Raw genomic sequence first — 16,982 nt, 5'->3', positions numbered from 1 at the left:
CTCCCCTATCCAATGAGGATTTCTTGGCAGGGGCCGAGACAACAGAGGCATAGAAGGTGCTGACTGTGCTTTCATTTTTGCACGACACAACTTCTGTTGTAGTTCCTCTATCTCTTTTTCTAGCTGCTCTTCCTCCTCTACTAAATCTGAGACAGAGGCAAGATCATCGTCTTCTTCCTCATCCATTAAATCTTTCACAAATATCCTTATACACTCTTTACAGGGGACCTCGACCTCTTCCTTTTCCCCTTTCAAAGATTCATTCATCTCGGCCTCCTGAGCATTAGCAAATGCTTGCTCACACTCTGAAAGTTGCTCTTTCACTTTCACTTTATCAGTCAGAAGAGCATCTTTCACAACTCTCCATAGAGAGCTGTAGGAAATTTATCTGTCAAACCTCCTCCCGTCAGAAACCAAGGACTTGCTTCAGCTATGGTGTCCACAAATGTGAGTGCGGTGCTAGACTTAATTCCTGTTCCTTGCTTACTTGACTTAATTCCTGTTCCTCAGTGGCCAACTGAGCTTTTGCAGTAGAATTACCCATGGTACGTACCAATGTTCCAGACCTCTACCCCTCCTTTTAGGGTGAGCTTCGTTCGCTTACCCCTTTCCAGATCTCAGTGGGACCTCCACTTGCCACGACACGCGCAGCTGGAGCACGAAATCTGATGAAGGACACTGAGGTTAAACAGCACTCTAGACACCCAGTTTCAGTTCGTCAGGGAAGCAGCTCTCTTTATTCATACCAACATGGGCTTATATGCACCTCTAACAGCAGGGGTCAAGGAATGGTTACTCTGTACGCAGAGGCAAGCCGGACACTGTTTTCCAAACAGGAAAAACCACAGGGGAACTGATCCCCAGCACCCTCTGGAACCCAACTGCACATTTTTCACACAAACAACTTAACTGGGACAGGACAAAAAAAAGGGCATTTAAAATGAAGGCAGCAAATTTACTGCTGCTGACATTTGATTTCCAAATAGAATCAGGAAGGATTCAAATTTCAGGTAATTGAAGTAAGTTGTGAAAATTTAGGAGAAAGGAATCTAGACATGGTAGCTTTTAAGGCCAAAACTCAGGAGGTAGAGACAGGCAGATCTCTGAGTTGAGGCCATGCTGGACAGCAGAGAAGCCCTGTCTCAAAAGCAAACAATCATTCAGTATAATGCCGGGCGGTGGTGCCGGCGCACGCCTGTAATCCCAGTACTCGGGAGGCAGAGCCAGGCGGATCTCTGTGAGTTCGAGGCCAGCCTGGGCTACCAAGTGAGTTCCAGGAAAGGCACAAAGCTACACAGAGAAACCCTGTCTCGAAAAAACCAAAAAAAAAAAAAAAAAAAAAAAAAAAACCAAAAAAAAAAAAAAAAAAAAAAAAGCAAACAATCAAAAAGTTAGGAGAGAGGCTGAGAGATGGCTCAGCAGTTCAGAGCACTGCCTGCCCTCCTGGAGGACCTGGATTCCACTCCCAGCACCTACATGATGAGTCATAACTACCTATAATTGAAAAGCACGATTAAACATGAACGCATACAGTTTGCTACTGTCTGTTACCCTAACACTAACCTCAACCTAAATATCCCTAAGGCCATCTAAGCATGGCCTTTTCTATACTGACATGTACCTAGGCACTTTGTAAGTGGGTCCTCTGTGTGCCCTTGTGTGGGTATGAGGACATGGGCACAGTGCCTTTTTGTTCCTTCACCTCTGGTGACAGTGGTATGGGGTTTCTCAGGTATAGGGAATCTGTGATCATATACAAAAGATGACACACTAGGAAATCAACACCAGAATGATCTACAGGGAGGAGGTTTTGAACAGTGGGAAGACCCTAAGAGAAAATTACTTTTTTCCTGGAATGCATGTGGTATAGAGGTAATGGTTGGGAAACCTCTTCTGCCTTCTTGAAGTTGAGGGTCTGGCTGGAGCCAGGCTTCCCAGGTCAGTGTGTGGCATGGGCATATGGACACCACTGTGTCCCATTGTACACATGGAAAGGCAGGAGAGAAGATGGCAGCCCTGGTCAGCCCTAGAGAAAGCCTATGTGGAGGAAGTGCTGACTGGAGGGCCCCAGGAAGTGACCTCACTTCCTTAGTATTATTACAGATGGAACTCAGGCTCCTGGTTACCAGGTAACCAGCCATCAACAGCAGCCTCAACTCACTCACTTCTCTGGAGGCACTAGAAGAGCAAGGATGTTCTCTTGCTTCAGGTGTTTTGGTTGCTCACGCCGCCAAAAACCAAAGCTTCCTGGCCGGTTCCGACGTGTGCTGCGAAGTATTTGTGCACACCTCTGTCTATTTTCCTGTAGGAAAAATGAGGTAACACAGGCCAGCCTGCAGCCAGGAGACTTTTTGGTCCCCCTGATCCACTGCAGTTCCTGAATGGGTCTGTGTTCCTGTGAGAACACTGAGAAACGTCTTTTATGCTCGCTTTTCACTTCAGTGTGTGGTAATGGGTTGTTATTGTCTCTGAGATTTCACATTTAAACCCTCCTTCCTTCCTTGGTCTTTCCTCAGGATGACAGGATTCAGGAAGACGGCCCCATATTTGATCCACGGAGCCCAACCTATATGAAAGACGTTATCAATCATATACCAAAAGCCTATAAGGATGGGAATTACCTATTTATAGGTATAATATTGACTATCTACCATAGGTTTGTGACCACCTGGGAGATGCTGGACTTAATTATGGACACGTGAGTGGCTACACACAAGTCAGGCTCTCAAGCCTCCTGTTTGGTTTTAGAATGTCTCTACCCTTCTCTGGGACTGTATGCTCTCACAGAACAAGTATTATTGTATCATTGGTCCTGGGCCTGGACCTTCAAGATGACATGGCCAGAGATAGGGGTAGGGGAGACAACACTAGATTGTCATTCACTTTTCCCAAGAAGTGTCAAACACTATCCTTTCTTATCCTTTGAACAGAGCCTTTTTCCCATTTGTATAAAAGCTTCTAGACACTATCTAGGTTTGATGGGACTAACAGAAGCAGATAAGGGTCCCTGGGGCCACCCAAGAAATCCTGTAACAACAACAAAAAAAAAAAAAAAAAAAAAACAAGAAGGAGAAGCTTAGGTTACCCATTGTGTGACAATCCTTGAGAGCTGTGACCAGAGGCTCTTTCCCAGACCCTAACCATGGAAGTCAGAACATTGCAAGGAGCCCTGAGGACCCTCATCCCCTTCCTGGCTTCTATTTCTCTACCTGATTCATGTAGCTCCTTCTAGATCCCTTGGTGGGTTGGGGACACATGGCCTTAGTGGTGACACCCTCATGAAATGCCACAGGTATGGACCTTTGCAGCCAGACTGTATGGAGGATCAGGAAAAAAGGAAGTGAGTTGGCTTGGGTGACGAGGGAGGTAAGAGCCCCTCTACACAGTGGGATGTCTGGGGTGGCTAGGGTTGAGGACTGAGCTGTTACCAGTCACCCTGCTCTTGGGATTCCCACTAGAGGGATGGTACCAGAGACTTCACGTGCAGGTGGAGAAAAACAGAAATAAATCTCCATTGATCTCCTTGGTCCTGAGGAGCACAGGGATTGACGGAAGCTAAAGGGCCCTAGGGGAAACCATCCCCACTACAGCCCAGCCCAGTCTGCCCAGTCCCTCCTCCAAGGGACAGAAAGTGTCTCGAGCCCTGTCCATACAGCTCTACACTCCTGACCACCATGCCCAGCAGCACATGGGCTGGGCAGCCTTTTCCTCATCTAAGGGACACTGCTGTGCTGGTGAAGTGAGGCCAGGCTTCTGACTCTACTTCCCTCCAACCTGGTCCTCCCTGCAGTGCCTTGTTATCCTTCCTATCGATATGGACGTCAAAACAACCCCAGGACTTCAGGTCTCCAAACCTTGCCGTGGCCAAGAGGCTCGTGAAATATCTATGGCCCGATGAGCCTGCAAAAGACTTCACTCTCCAAGGGGAGGCGCTGGAGGAGCAGGACTGTAAAATGGGTGAGGAGGCCTGGGGTAGGTTCCTAGGAAGGCTGAGGTAATTTCGATGATGGGTTATACCAGGGAATTGTCCAGATATCCCGCCTGGAACCAGAGCTGGACACCTGTCGGGTGAGATGTCCTGTTGTGGGGAGAGGGGACTGGGATTTTCTGACATGAACAGACCTTGTGTAACCAGCAAGGCCATCTCTGGGAAGCTCACCCCATCATGGAAACTTCTAGGGCACTTCCACTAATGGTTCATCTCTTTCTGCCTTAGATGATGGACTCCTCAGGGAAGTTAATACAGAGGCACCCATGCAGGATGCATTAGGGATGGTGGAGACTCTACATGTGGGACCAACTTCTGTGGCAGAGCCCCGGGAATTTCTGAAAACCCAAGATGACACAGACCTGGCCCTTGGGGAACCAACCGTGCCAGAAGCTGGACCAGTACCACTTCAAACTTCAGACCAGCCTCTGCCCACTGATGCACAGCCACCTCTAGAAGTGGCTGCAGATGTTCCAGATGCTGGGCGGCTCTTTCTAGTTTCTGTTGTGCAACTGGGTGCACCAGAGCCCTTTTTCCCTCTGCCTGATGTTGACATAGATTGAGATTGTTTATGACCTGCCGAGTTCCACCCAGGACCAGCTGTCCTTCCCGTCTTTAGAGAAAGTATCTCCTTTCGTTGTGTTTAAAACTTTTTATTGTTGTTTTCAAAGTTAATATTAATATTGCCTTTAATTATATTTCATTATTTTTCCTTGTTTTTTCAATATTAATATGTATTAATAAACATTAAGTATGCCTAGTTCTCTCATTGTTTTCATGTTAATATCACCTTTAATTTTGTTTATTTCTTTTTTATTAATGGTTTCATTGTTAATATTTCCTTTAATTTTCTTTAGTACTTTTTTCAATGTTAATATTGCCTTTAATTATGCTTAATTCTTTTTATTGTTGTGTTCATTGTTAATATTGCCTTTCATTTTGTTTAATTCTTTTTATTGTTCTTTTCACTCTCAATATCTCTTTAAATTTTGTCTAATTTTTTTTTATTGTTGTTTTCATTTTTAGTATCTCCTTGAATTTTGTTTAAATTTTTTAGGGCATGATCATTTATTTGTTACCCTTAAAGACTTATTTCTGACTGGACTCAGACTCACAAGTAAAAGCTCTGAGAGGACAGCCTACGTCTCTTGGCGATCTGGTCCTGGCGCTTTACTTGGGCGTCCTTCATTCTCTTGCCAAAAGTTCATCACATTCTGCAGCCTTCTCCTTGTTTTCCTTTGTCTGTTGTTTCTTTAGAGCAGCAATATGACAGCCTTTGTGTTGCAGGACATGAGGAGTGACAGGATGCTGAATCTTGAGTGCTTTGGTCCTGGGCTTTTTCTTGGTTTAATGGCTTTCTGACCATGTATTTTTGGCGGACATCATCTTCCTTAAAGAGATTAAAAAGCTTTCAGATTCTGCTAGCTCTTTAAGGTCCCAAGTGACGAGGCACAGTAGTATCTGTCCATCCAGGAATATCCTCCTCTCCTTTTTTTTTTTTTTTTTCTTCCAATAACCAAATTAGGAACACTGAAATTGGCTTCCATGATGCATCCTCAAACAGACTTGTGCTTCCTCTCTCCGTTCTCCTTGGTCTATAACAAGAATGGCCCTTACTCAACAGCAGGTGCACGCTGCCATGGGTCAAAATGCCTTGCTTCATGGGAAAACTTTTTCATTCCTGCCAATGATTCGGACCACATACCCCTTCCACTCTTCACCCAGAGCATCAGCAGCTACTTCTGTGGCCATGGGCTTCTCACAGAACATACGAAGCTTGTGTTCATCATCCACTTCAATGAGTTTCTGACAGCTGGTGGCAGGGAAGGAGACATTCAGCTTCATCTTGACACAGCCAACCGCCTAGGAGGTGCCACAAAAAAAGAGCTGTTTAACTCCTTTTTATGGTGTTCTCAATGTGGGTTGTTATTTAGACTTTAATATTAATAAAAATTTGTTTACTCGGGGCTGGAGAGATGGCTCAGCGGTTAAGAGCACTGGTTGTTCTTCCAGAGGTCCTGAGTTCAATTCCCAGCAACCACATGGTGGCTCACAACCACCTGTAATGAGCTCTGGCGCCCTCTTCTGGCATACATAATAAATAAATAAATCTTAAAAAAAAAAAAAAAAAAAAAAAATTTGTTTACTCATGTTATGGTTCAGGGGCATCATGTCTATTCCCCATGTGCTACAATTTACTCATGTCTACCTGTGTATGGCAACTCTGAGACAAACATGTGGATCATGGAAGGAGAACCCTTGAAGGCCGTCTTAGAAGCAGGGAAAAGCAAGCAGCTCATGTGGCAGAAAAAGGGCAAATACCAACAATGGTGAGGAATATATGATTGTGAACTGGCAGTCTTCTGCTCAGCGGTCTCCCTAACACTTAGGGACATAGATTCTGAGTTCAGATAGAGTAGGGCTCAAGCTCAGAGGTCTTCACTTTCTCCATGGGCTTCTGCTCTGTCAAAATGGTCTGCAGGGCCATGCAGAGAAAAATGATGTCAACTTAACTATAATGGTGCTCCCCATTCTCACCAACCCTGAGCCCAGAGCTGGCCGCATACTCAGAGATCTGCTTGCTTCTGCCTCTTAAAGGCCTGCACCACCACTGCCCAGTCCCTTTTCTTTTCTTAATGTGAGTTTGGGTATTGAACTCATGCTTGCAAGGCAAACATTTCAGTAGCTGAGTTATCATGCCAGTCCATTTGCATTTTGTGTTATATTATTAATTCACATAGCTGCTTAATTAAAAACAAGATTTATACTCATTATCTCCCCCCCCCCCGTGTGTGTGTGTGTGTGTGTGTGTGTGTGTGTGTGTGTGTGAGAGAGAGAGATAGAGAGTGAGCCTGTGGAATCCAAAAACCAGGAGTCAACATTTCACGAAGCTGGAGTTAGAGGCAGCTGTGAGCCACACTTTAATAAGTGCTGGGAACTGAACTTGGGTCCTCTGCAAGGGTTCTTAACTCTGACATTTGCACAGTTCAGTAGACTATTGTCTTTCCTTTCATAGACAAAGACACTGAGGCTTAGGCGGGAGACTGACTTGTTCTCAAATGCAAATGGCGTAAGCAATGGTTTTCTATTTCAAACCCCTGTGACTAAGAACTGAGAAGATGACAGGGTTGCAGCCATCTTTGAGAAGGGTCAGACTAGGGGCCAGCAGGCCCTGGGAACCCCACCAGGGATGTGCTGCCCCTCCACCCTTAGGCCCTGGGAACCCACCAGGGATGTCCTGCCCCGCCACCCTAAGCCCTGGGAACCCACCAGGGATGTCCTGCCCCTCCACCCTAAGCCCTGGGAACCCACCAGGGATGTCCTGCCCCTCCACCCTAAGCCCTGGGAACCCACCAGGGATGTCCTGCCCCTCCACCCTAAGCCTTGGGAACCCCACCAGGGATGTGCTGCCCCTCCACCCTTAGGCCCTGGGAACCCACCAGGGATGTCTTGCTCCTAGACTCAGACAATTAAGAGCTACATAAAAAATGAGTTCCAGACATTTCCTGCCATCACCTAAAGGATATGATAGATTATATACCATAGCTGTTAGAGGGAGCAAGTTTCCTACAGATAAGAAATGGGATATCTAATTGTCAGAGAAAATGGGTAAGAAAAAAGTAAGCACCAGTCCTGAGCTTGTAACTATACAGAGTTGGAATTCCCCCGATCCCCTCCCCTAACCATTTTAAAAACCCTGCCCCATTGCTACTCAGGGTCTCTCTGCTCAGCTGCTGCGTCAGATGGATGGAGAGACCCAGGTTTAAAATAAGAACTCTTTGCTTTTGCATTTGGATCGGTCTCTTGATGGTCTTTGGGGGACTCTGGGTACAACAGAAGGGCATTTCTTTCCTGGACCATTGAAAGCTGAGACTAGCCAGGGACTAGTCCATTGAAAATGATGTTATCTATCTATCTATCTATCTATCTATCATCTACCTACCTATCATCTATTATCTATCTTTTCATCTTCTATCTATTATCAAGTATCTATCATCTATCTATCATAGATGATCTATCATCATCTATCAGTTTATAATCTAAATCTATCCTCTATCTACATATTTATCAATTAAAGCTTTCTATCTTTGACATCTATCTATTATCTATCCTTCCCTCCTTTCTTCCGCCCACCACTCACCTATGGATCCATCTATTGTCTATTTCTCAATACTTTATTTCAGTATTAGGGGTTGAACCTAGAGCTTTACACATACTCAGTAAACACTCCATCATTGAGTGACATCCTCAGCCCGATTTTTACTTTAACTTTTTTTTTTTTGATAAATGGTCTCATTAATTTGTTCAGGCAAGCACTGAACTCACTCTGTAGCCCAGGCTAGACTTTAACTTGTGATTCTTCAGTTCAACCTCCTGAGGAGCTGGAATTATAAGCCTGCACTATGGAGTCTGGCTTTTTTTTTTCTTTGTAAGGACTTCTCTCAAGGTGGTCAGACCCTCCACTTTTCCCGGTTATCTCCTCCCACAGGACCCATTTGTCACCTTGGAGAAGATTTTTGGAGAAAAAAAGACAACAGTTTCTACTCAGGGTGGAACTTGGCAGGGATCCTAGAATTGCTGTCACTACCTTTTCCAGGCAAGGCAACTCATAAACGTCTACATTTCCATGGCGCACAGTGGAGGCTACGTGGGGGAGGGAGGAAGAGCCAGTCTTTTTCCATTTACAGAGAAGAAGTAGTGCTGGGAGGTATGGCTGGAAGGAAAAACAAGGCCCAGAGGCCTTTGAGAAGAAACTTTTTTGCCTGGAGTCTCACTATGTAGCCCAGGTTGTCCTTGAACTCACAATCTGCGCTCCCATTATTCGGTGCCAAGGTTGCATAACTGTGCAGTGCTGGGGAAATGAACTCAGGTCCTCTTGCATGCACGGCAAGCATTTTGCCGCCTAAGCCATCTCCCCAGCCCAAGGCAGATGTTCTATAAACAGAGACAACTCTGATGGTCTCAGTGACTGAATATTTTCTGTAGGTAGAGTTTTAGCTCACATGAGTCTCGAGTATATATAAATTTATAAAATATATAAATATATAAAATATATAAATTTAAAAATCACATAGAAAGGTCATTAAACGTAATTTTGTGAGCGGGGGACCGTAACTTTTATATGCTCGAATGCCTGTGCAGCATACATGAAATCCTGCCTTCCACCCCCAGAACCACAGAAACCAGGTGTGGCATTGCATGGCTGTAATCCCAGAACTTGGGAGGTGGAGGGGGAAGGATCAGTAATTCAAGGTCATCCTTTGATATATAGTGAGTTTGAGGCCAGTTTGGGTTACACTGGATGCTGTATTTTAAAAAGGGGTAGGGGTAGGGTGTGGGTAGAAAGAAAGGAGAAGTCAGGTCAGGCAGGCTTGCAGAATCATGCTAGGGAGGAGAAGGAGGACGAGAAGGAAGGAGGGAAGAAGGGGAGGAGGAGGAGGAAGGAGGGGAGGAGGAGGGAGGGGAAGAACATGAGGAGAGAGAGAAGGAAGGAGGGGAGGAGAGGGAGGAGGAAGAGAAGAAAGGAGGAACTCATGCTTCCAGGAACTGTGACCAAATGAATTGTGCTAGAATTCAGAGACTACTGCCTCATACCTGTTGGGGTGGCTGAAGGGACTCTAGTCAGCCTGGTCCTGGCAAACATGGCCCTAGCCAGCCTTCTCCCCCATTCCCTCTGCCTTGCTAAAATCCCTTAGCTTGCATTCCTAAGGCTAGCCCCCAAGGTCCATTCCCTTATTTGGCCACTTCCTCCTCCTGAGGCTGACTATCAAGGTCTAGCTATCCAAGTATTGAAGTCCAGCAATCAGAAGCCCCCTTTGGTTCACTTCATTAACATGCCCAATTAAAAGTAAACACTTCATCCTAACATGGGATATTCACCTTTACCTTTATTTATTTTAAGATTTATTTATTACGTATATAGTGTTCTGTCTGCACATATCCCTGCAGGCCAGAAGAGGGCACCAGATCTCATTACAGATGGTTGTGAGCCACCATGTGGTTGCTGGGAATTGAACTCAGGACCTTTGGAAGAACAAGCAGTGCTCTTAACCTCTGAGCCATCTCTCCAGCCTCACCCTTACCTTTATAAACCGCCATTTTCCTATGGGCCACCTCTGTCTCCCCTCTATCCAGAGGCAGGCAGTCCTCTGTCCTCTGGGACAAATCCCCCTCCCCATTTCCCGTGTCCCCTTCCCCTTCTCCCTTGTCTTCCATCTCCTGTCCTTGTCTCTTATTCCCTGCCCTCTGTCCCTCTGGGGCAAATAAATCTCCTTTGTGCTGAGAACTTGGTATTGGCGGTCCCGAGTGGATACTTTTCCTTTCAGTGGCAACTATTGAAACTACCCCTACCTCAAAAAGGGGGTGTAGACAAGGATGTGGAGAAATTAGAATTCTTGTGTCTTGCTGGTGAAGACCCCTTGGAAAGCAATATGGTGCTAACCTTTAAACATTTAAAAACAGAATTGCCATATGAGACACAAATTCCATTTCTGGGCATAAATGCTAGAAAACTGAAAGCAAGGATGTGAAAAGATATTTGTACACCCCTGTTCACAGCAGCAGAATCATCATAGGCAAAAGATGGAACTGCCCCAGGGTACCGGTTGGTCTTTGTCAACATGTCACAAACCAGACTCACCAGGGACGAGGAACCTCAATGGAGGAATCATCTTCATCAGACTGGCCTGTGGGAGCATTCTCTTGATTGGTAATCGGTATGGAGGGGCCCAGTCCACTGTGGGCACTGCCATCCCTGGGCAAGTGGCCCTGGGTTGTGTAAGGAAGGTAGCTAAGTAACCTAGCGGAATCAAGACAGTAAGTAGCTCTCCTCCATGGTTCCTGTTTGAGTTCCTGCCCTGACTTCCCTCAAGGGTGGGCTGTCCTTGGGCTGTGTGAGCCAAAAAACCCCGTTTCTCCTCAAGTTGCCGGTCAGTGTTTTGGCACACCAACAAATTAGGACACCAAGTGAAGTGTCCACCACCTGACGGATGACTAAACAGAATGTGACACACGTGCACTCGGCCGTTAGAAAGGAAGGGCACGGGGCTGGGGAGATGGCCAGTGGTTAAAGCACTCACTGGTAGAAATCTGCGTTTGGTTCCTAGTATCATACTGGGTGGCTCACAATGGCCTTAAACTCCAGGTCCTGGGCATCTGACATTCTCTTCTGGACTCTTTGAATATCTGCATTCATATGCGCATGCGCATACATACATACATACATACACACACACACACACACACACTTAAAAATAAAATAAAAAAAATTTAAAGGAAGGACATTCTGATACATCACACAACGTAGTTCAAGTTTGAGGACAACTGTGCCAAATGAAATAAGCCACTCACAAGAGGACAAAGACTGTTTGATTCCATTTATCTATGTACATAGAGTAGAGCATGCAGGGAGAGAACATCGAGAGAGTGAAGAATGTAATGTTAACAGTTAATAGTTAATCGTCATAGTCAAGACAGTGGCCTTTTCTAGGAGGGAATTCATGCTAAGTAAAGACTCAGATGTGACTTCCGACCTGGCAACTCAGTCTTGATCATTGAAAAGCAATTAACAGTAGACAGTAGTGCTCATGATCTGTAGTTATTGAAATGCAGGACTCATTCTAGAGATCAAGATTTGGACATGAGGAAGCTATGCCCAGAGATTCTTTGTTTAAGATTCCTGTTCTTTCCAAAAGGGCAGCTGTCAGTCACATGTATATGCTGAGCCCTTAAAATGTGGAATCTGAATTGAGGTGTGTGTGTGCGCGTGTGTGCGTGTGTGCGTGTGTGCGAGTGTGAGTGTGTGTGTGTGTGTTTGAGGTATTGGGGATGGAACCCAGGAACTGGACCTCACATATGCTAGCAGGTACTCTACCACTGAGCCCACCCCAGCCCCTCACTGGGGGATTCTAGGCAGGTGATGTACCACTGAGCCACACCCCAGCCCCTCACTGGGGGATTCTAGGCAGGTGCTCTACCACTGAGACATGCCCTCCAGTCCCAGAACTGATTCCTACCAAAGAATATTAAAGAGGATTTTAAAATCTTATTATTTTGGCAAGTAGATACAGATCCTTGTCTGGCAGTAGTCAGACATTGTTCATTAATGGGGAAGAATCAATGAAAAGCTCCCATGAACTACAGCAACAACCCATATCAGTGTTATATAGGTTTGATCTTTTCTTTTCTTTCTTTTTTTGGTGGGAGGGTGGCTTTGAGACAGAGGAGTTTCACTATATAGCTCTGGCTGTCCTGGAACTCACTCTGGAGACCAGGCTGGTCTTGAACTCACAGAGATCCACCTGCCGCTGTCTCCTGAGTGCTGGGATTAAAAGCGTGTGTCACCACTGTCTGGCAGATTTGATCTTTTCTGTTGTTTTTTAAATAATTTTTAAATAAATTTTCACTATGTAGGCCAGGGTAGCTTGGAATTCAGTATGGAGCTTAAGCTGGTCATCAGTTTATAATCTTCCTCCTTCAGCCTCCTTAGGTCTAGAGTTACAGATGTGTACATCTGCATTAGTATTGCATTAAGAATAGAGAGACTTCCTCTTTGAGTCGTGTAGACTAAGAGCAAGCCCAAATTTGAATTCTCTACTTTTATCTCTGTGCCTTCCATCTGTCTGTGGCCTGTTTGTTGTGTGTGTCTGAAGTCTGTCCCTAACGAAGAGCTTTGCTACACAGCATGAGAAAGCATGAGGGATTCCTTTCTCTAGAAGTCTTTAACAAAGTTCTACAAGGTAAGAAGTTACTGTATGGATCCCACCTGGCCCAGAATAGCAAGGAAACTACAAACAGTTGTTATCAGTCTTTATACCCACACGTTGCTTTGAACATTTATGGGGTATTTATTTTGTTTAAGATTGCTTTCAGCAAACGATTACAACCTGCACCCCCATCATTCTGGGTCAGGGACATGGGAGAGTACATAATTTAAGATTGAAGCTATGCCTTTAGCTTAGGTTGTAAATGCTGATTACGTGGGAATTGCAAGGCATGGTGAGGTCGGTTACATTGTTCTTTTAAAGGCAAGTTAAACAGGCTGAGTACATAGTAAGGCAGCAGGGTAGGTACATAGTTTTGAATGATTCCCAGGCACGTTATTAACTTGGTTGCAAGGTCCAGCAAAAGTTCAGTTTCTGAAGGCAAGAAGGATTTTCAGAAAAAAACATTTCCACATACTTCATGCCTGGTTAATACATTTGAGTTTAATCTCATTCCAACAGACAAGCAATGTGTCCCACACAGGCTCTCCCAAGTCTCATCTATTCATTATGAGTTGTTGAGCATGGGAAGACGTTGCTCCAAAAGTGTGAAGTGCTAGACATGATGGGTAAATGCTGAAGATCTGTTGTACAGCATTGAGAATGTAGTTCATAGTCATGTCTTGAGTACTTGTATTGATGACTGACCACCCATGGTCTCAGGAGGTGGGAGGAAGAGGTGGTAAGGATCTCAAGTTCAAGGTCTTCCTTGGTTATATTGTGGGTCAGAGGCCAGCCTGGGCTCTATGAGACCCTGTCTCAAAAACAATCCCCACCCCATCAAAAAAACCACCTAAAAACCAACAGTAAACAACCCCCAAAACAAGACCAGAAAAGTCACCTTCAACAAAAATCTGAAAAACAACAAAGCAAAACCGAACCCAAATCATACCAAAACAAGAACAAAAAGAAAAAAAGAAAGAAAAGAAAAAGGAGAAAATTGCTGAGGAAGCCTGCCTCCCTATCTCCTTTCTCCCTTTTGTCCTTTACTTTTTCTGACCTCCTAAAATCTAGGACCTAGGTCAGTGGTACTCTACCTTCCTAATGCTGAGACCTTTTAATACACAGTTCCTCATGTGATGCAGCTGTCTTTGAGTCATTTCTGTTCCAGTAAGTAACCTCTCACCCCATATTCTTTTTTTTGTTTTGTTTTGTTTTGTTTTGTTTTGTTTTTCGAGACAGGGTTTCTCTGTGTAGCTTTGCGCCTTTCCTGGAACTCACTCTGTAGCCCAGGCTGGCCTCGAACTCACAGAGATCCGCCTGGCTCTGCCTCCCGAGTGCTGGGATTAAAGGCGTGCACCACCACCGCCCGGCCACCCCATATTGTTGTTAGCAACCCCAATACAACTCATCGGTTCACCAGGTTGGACTTTGGTAGTATCCGTACTTGGGTGTGTTGTGGGTTCCCTGTCCCCCCAGGAAAAGTTTTGTCACCCAAGACCACACTCATGCTCACCCAATCAACCCTAGTTAAATTCAGCGAGTCATAAATTAAAAGAAACACTTGCTGAAAGAAAGAACGAAAAAGAAAAGAAATCGTTGAGAGACATTTTAAACGTTTACTTCACAGGCTGCTAGAAACCTAATTTTTAGGACCCCACAGCAGGATCCATATTGCCACCTAGTGGCAATAATCTGAAACTGCAACAGAATCTACCTCTAAGTCTTTTCCTGAAGCAGGCTTGAAGAGGTGTCTGAGGAGGCTGCCTGGAGGTATCCGTTATTAGAGAGCATCCAGAGGTACAAGGACTTGTTTCCCAATGGAATGTACTAGTTACTTTCTCGTTGTTGTGAAAATGCCTGGCAAAAGAAACTTCAGGAAGAAGGGTTGGTTTTGGTTCAGTTTGTAAGGTGTAGTTTATCGTGGTGGGAAGGCATGGCAGCCGGAGCTTGAAGCAGCTGGTCACCTTGCATCCACAATCAAGAAGCAGAGGGTGGGGAAGGGGCAGGGAGAGGGGGAGAAGGAGAGGGAGAGGGGAAGGGGGGCGGTGCTCAGCTTACTTTGTCTGTTTTGTTCAGTCTGGTGTTGCCCACATTGAGGGTGATCCTTTCCACCTCAGCTAACCTAATGTGGATGATCTTTCACAGAGGAGTCCAGAGTCTCTTAAGGGACTTTTAGATCCTGTCAAGTTGACAATCGATATTAACCATCCCATCACGGGGAACATGGGGGAAAGGACAGTACAACTTTTCCTTGTTTCCTGGTTCCATTTCCTTGGAATCCCTTTTCCTATCCTGTCACTATAAGACAGTGTCTATACTTAGTAACTCAGTGTTCCATTTTCACTTCCTTGGAAGATTCTCTCCTCCTTCTGGTGCCTTTCTAGGTACCTAACCTCTGTGATTATTCAGATTGTAACACACATGACAAAAGCTTAAAATAGGGACATACTGATAGAATTTCTAGCCATGCCCCATGACCTCACATGTGTTGGCAAGATGCTTAGTCACTTCCTGGGCCGTACCTATGTAATCTGTGTGCTGTGTGGTCATGTAATTTGTGTGCAGTGTGATCACGTAATCTATGCACATGCGTGGTGTAGTGTAGGCCCATATGTGCATGCGTTGGGGGAGTCCATGAAAGGCGGATCCCATTACCCTCTCTTCCCTCTCCCACACATGTCTTTCAAACAGGCCTGTCCCTCCCTTCTCCTAATAAACTCTTATAGTGGGTTTTGTTGTGCCCCATGACTTTTTCTCACAGGGTAAACAGCACCGCATAAAACTAACACATACATTCATAGAATACAGTGTGTAGCAAGCCCACAGCCAACATCAATCTAAACTGAGAGAATCTCAAAGAATTTCCTCTAAAATCAGAAATAAAACCCAGTGTCTACTGAAAGATAAACAGTACTGTTTGGTGGCGCTGGTTACTGGTGGAAAAGTCAGGAGCCACGGCCATGATTACTAGAGTTACAGAGAGCTTTATTAGAAGGGAAAGGTGAGGGAGAGAGGGGAGCTAGGTCTGGGGGAGGGGGGAGATGGCGGGAGCAGAGCAGAGAGCAGGGAGCAGAGAGGGAACACAGAGTAGAGAGCAGAGAGAGAAGGCACAGACTGCGTGACCATGGCAGGTTTAACTTGAGGCCCAGTCCATGAGAGGGAGTGGGTGCCCTATACTATCTGATGGCCAGGAACTGGAGACTGGATAGTCCAGAGACCTAGGGTGGAATCAAACACTACAGGCAAAAAACAAACCAACAAAAAACAGTGAAATGATTCCTAATGATATTCTGCAATACTCACAGATCAGTGCTTTGTCCAGTTATCATCAGAGAGGCTTCCTCTGGCAGCAGATGGGAGCAAGTGCAGAGACCCACAGCCAGACGTTAGGCAGACAGAAAGTTTCAAGTGGAGGTAAACATCCAAATATTATTTTATCCACCTTATCCTGTCATATGAACTATGCCTTCTGCAGTTGTGAATACAAAACAACTCTGACCTCCCAATTTGATATTTTTATACTACATTTCATTGTTTCATTTCTTCATATGAGCAGCTCCAGATTCAGGGTTTTTATCAAGGCCAGGTAAATTTACTCTATATTCTAGATAAGAAAATTTTGTGTTTGAAAGATTATTTTCAATTCTGAGAAATAACATAAATGGACTCAAGGCAAAGATCACATGATGATCTTAAAAGATGTAGAAAAAGCCTTTGATAAAATCCAACATGCTTTTTTTGATAAAAGTCCTATGGTACCTCAATAGAATGGAGGTTTCTATGACAAACCCACGGGCAGCGTCAGGTTCAGTGGAGAAGAACTTGAATCAATCCCAATCAAATCTGAAAATAATCAGTGCTGTCCACTATGCCCAGTCCTTTTCATTATTGTATTTGATGCATTAGCTGGAACCATGAAGCCTTAAAAGGAAATTAAACACATACCAATAGGAAAAGAAAAAAAATCAAAGTATCCCTACTTGTCAACGATATGATATTATACACAACATTTTCCAAATATCCTGCCAGAAAACTTACAGAGATGATCAACAGTCTCAGCAAAGTGGCAGGTCCCAGAATCACCTTACAAACTCAATAGCTATTCTACACACCACCAACAAACAGGCAGAGAAAGATCATGGAGACACTGCCATGCAGAATATTCTAAAGAAGACAGAATACCTGTGCAGAAGCTTCTAAGTGTTATGTTGGCTTATGCATCAAATCTTGTTTATTTCCCAAGCGACTGCATTCTTGTTCAGAAGGTCCTTCTCTGTAGTTATAGTTTG

The 16,982-nt window shown here is 44.8% G+C and overlaps 1 pseudogene; it reads right to left on the bottom strand.

Moving 5' to 3' along the window:
• LOC131898648 (small ribosomal subunit protein eS6-like) overlaps positions 1 to 16,982 on the bottom strand; it is a 30,222-nt pseudogene that overhangs the window by 5,935 nt on the left and 7,305 nt on the right.

This window comes from Peromyscus eremicus, chromosome 23, assembly GCF_949786415.1.
Source record: "Peromyscus eremicus chromosome 23, PerEre_H2_v1, whole genome shotgun sequence".
NCBI classification, from domain to species: Eukaryota; Metazoa; Chordata; class Mammalia; order Rodentia; family Cricetidae; genus Peromyscus; species Peromyscus eremicus.
This window is presented reverse-complemented; position numbering and strand designations above follow the sequence as displayed.